This window comes from Vigna radiata, unplaced genomic scaffold (genome assembly GCF_000741045.1).
Source record: "Vigna radiata var. radiata cultivar VC1973A unplaced genomic scaffold, Vradiata_ver6 scaffold_252, whole genome shotgun sequence".
Taxonomy (NCBI): Eukaryota; Viridiplantae; Streptophyta; class Magnoliopsida; order Fabales; family Fabaceae; genus Vigna; species Vigna radiata.
The window spans coordinates 218,480-222,320 of record NW_014544137.1 but is presented as its reverse complement, the minus strand read 5'-3'; positions in this window follow the sequence as shown (position 1 = coordinate 222,320).

The window sequence follows — 3,841 nt, the reverse complement described above, 5'->3', positions numbered from 1 at the left end:
AATGTTAGAAGTCCAAATTCAATATTGTCTTGAGTTACTTGTTTTCTTGAAGATAACAATAACTCAAGATTTGAATTGCCATAGTTTGAAAATGTTTGCATAGAATATGGAATGACAATTGGTTGGAAAAAGAAATCAAAACTGGAAGAGTGAATAATGATGGGAAAAGATTGAAAACCTTCCCTTTTAAGATTGGGTTCTATGGTTGGAGGCAAAATTGCTCTTAGTAAGACTTCCTCTTCTTTCTTTTCCCTTTCTTGTCTTTCCTCTTCTTGTTCTTTTCTCTCTTTTTCTTCTCTCTTTCTCTTCTCTTCTTCTCTCCTTATTCCCTCTCTTCTCTCTTCTTCTTCTCTTCTTAATTCCTCTCTTCTCTCTTCTCTTTTTCTCTTTTCTTCTTTCCTTTCTTCCTTTTCTCTTCTCTCAATCTCTCTTTTTCTTTTCTTATCCTTGATCTCTTTAAGTTTTGCCCCAAATTCTAACTCTCTCCTAAGAAACCCATGATCATTTAAACTCTCAAGAAAGATTTTTCCATTTTTAATGCAATCTTTAATTAATTCTAGATTTCTTTTAATGCTTGAAGGCACAAACTTTCTTCTCATGCAAGCTTTTAAATCACACCAATCATGAATGGGAGACTTCCTACCTTTCCTAACATGATATTGCCTTTCATTCCACCACTCACTTGCATGTCCTTCTAACTTAGAGAGATAAATGCTAAGAACATAAGATTCACTCTCTCTATAAAACCAAGGATCTATTTTATCAACCTCTTTTTCCCAAGCTAGGTATGTTAATGCACCTATGTCTTTACCAAAAAATGAAAGATTCCTAGCTTGATTAAACTTTTCATCAACTTTATCTAAACTAGACAACCTATATGAACTAGAAGACCTAGAAGAAGACCTATATGAACTATAACAAGACATTTTCAAAGACAATTTGCGGACTCTAAGACCCCTAAAACGTACGGACTCTAATGTGACAAGGTCACACTTAAANGTGAATCAAAAGATCAAATCAACATTAAAGTCTACTCCTATGTCTAGCTATGCTAAAATTAAAGCAATTAAAATTGCCAAGAGTTTGGAAAGAGCACCATGGACTCTTCCAATCTACTTGGACTTTATAAGAGGCCTTTTACAAACACAAAAACTAAAACTGCTAACAGTGGGCTGACACAAGCCCATCAAATACAAAAAAACATAAAAAACATACAATTGAATTGAATCCTATACTACGGTGCTGGTTCCATCTTGCAGGAAAATCACGTACCCCATCTGGCTTCTGGACAACTTTTTGGACAGCTTTGGAACTCTTTTGCTTGCTTGTACAACTTCAATTATCTTGAATCTCCTACCCAGTCCGATCCTACCAATACACATGCACAGTTTCAGTCAGTGTTCCTAGCTAATGAATTGCAAGGGACAAACAGATATAAGATGAAGAATCCTCCCTTTCTCTCAGCTGGAACATTTGATGCAGAGAATAATTCCTACTTGATTCTAAACTAGTCCAAGTACTCTGCACACATAACACACCAAGGTTGCACGTTCTTCCTAGACTGATTCAGTTCAGTTATGCACACTGGAATTACACCAAAAGCTAGTAAAACATGCTCATGAACATGAATATTAAGCCAGATGCAAATAGGGGTAACTCAAAACTGAACTAGACTGATTTAAACAACAATTCCATGAAAATCAATTATGCACACAAGCCACAACATAATCCAGCAAGTACAATGGAGAGTGAACTAGATCTCAGATTGGATGTGATTCAGTGTAGAAATTAAGCATGGGCAGTTAGAACAAGTTGATGCAATTCCAAAAATTCTCATAAGACAATCAGCACATTATTTGCAAATCTTATGCATCTACCAAGTTCAAACAGATCTTATTAACTCAAGATTCAGCATTCCACTTGTCTAATTGAACCATGAAGTCACAATTCCTTTCAAAACAGTGAGTAGATTAATGATTCAACAGATGCACCAAAATCAGTTCACGCATAGCTAGCTAAGTGGCATGCAAAGTATGTAGTCAATCACTCTGGATAAAACTGAAATCGGAAACTGCTTTCCCAATAAAATTGAAATGATATTTTTAACCAGGGAAGAAAATGTTTCAATTCAAGGCCTTAGTACAAAACAATTCCAATTCAGAATCATCATTTGCAAGTGAAAAAGAAAGGAAATTCACAATCAGAATTATGCAGCAGTTTAAAAGAACAGAAGGCAGTAATCAGAGAATTGTGATCCCAACTTAAACAAACCCATTCAGAAATCAGAGTGGTTAATTCTAGTTTACCTAAACTGTCATATCAGAATCAACACTTCAAATAATGCTAAGCAAGGACATGCTATATACAGAAATAGTTTGGACAAAACAGAGGCAATTTAAGATGAAATACTCCCTTTTTGTTCAACACTCCCAAAGTCTATTCTCATGAGATCCCTTGCTCAACTTCTACACTNCTGCAGCTAGTTGTAACTCACTTTCTACTAAGCACCACCTGTGAATGACAATCAAAGCCAAAACTATGCAATTCTAGTTGGTCAGCAAAATTCAGATTCAAGAAATTGAATAAAACACGCTCTCAACAAAGATATTTGGCTCTTAGATGCAGCCACACAAAGCTCACAAACTCAAGAATTTTTCTGAAGGCTTCTCTTTAAAAACATGAAACACACAAATGAAGGTTTGGAAGGGAGGTTCTCCCTTGTTAGTTCAGGGCTGGAGAGTCTTTTAGACCACCACCACCTAAGATGCTACCAAGCACACAAACCTTTCTTTCCAAATTCCAAAAATCCAGAGTGAAAATGCTTCTCAATCAAGAACAGCTATGTAATGCAATGTGCAGAAACCAGAATAGAACAGGACAGTTTTAAACAATGAAAGCACAGCAGGTCTATTGCCTAAGACAACTCTAGAATAGATGAAGAAAGCAAAGAAAAGATCCAATTAGGAACAGCAGATCAGCATGCACGTGTGAAGTAGACAAAACTAAGAAAGTCAATCAAAACAAGCAATAAAAAGCAACTTAGAAAGGCTGGCACACAAATTGAACCTACCAATAGCTCTAGAGCAGATTAAGAAAACAAGAAANAGGATACAAGTCACATAGACATTAACTTCAAGTTCAATTCAAACTGTGAAAATGTCTGAAAGAGCTTTTAATTACTGATGCATCAGATTTAAAGTAGAATGGCACTGGTTCGGTCAGCTTTTTCAATTAAACTCTAGGATTGATTTTGCATTGTAATAATTTTTTTTTCTTTTATATTTCTCAATTAAACCAAGCTTTTGCTGCCAAACTAAACACAGTTACAGATGCATCATTCATATCAAACAGTTCAAAAACTGACTAGTAACTTGTATCAGAATTAAGTGTTGAATTTGGTGGTTGGATTGGTCAATTTGCAGAAATTGATTAAAACACACAATTGGATATCATGAGTAGTTTGGTTTATGAATTTAAACTCGTAGATGCCACCAACTGCGGTTAGATATCAATATTTCCAAAATTCACTGGTCAAGTTCCTTTTAGTCATCTATTTTAACAACTCCACCAACCAAATTCAAGCACACAGAAACCAAAAGGATTTTGAGCACTCAAAATGAGTTCAACAGAGATTTAAAAACTGGAGAATGACTCTGAGAAATCAAATTGAGATGTTCAGCAATGAAACTAATGCTGAATCAGATTTAAAACCCTTAAAATTTGACTACACAAAGAAGTGCATCTCGGTCAAATGCAGATTGAACATCAGCGAGTGTTCCATTTGATGCATCACACCAATTACAAACACAATTTAAGTGTTGATTCAGTGTGCATCTAGTAC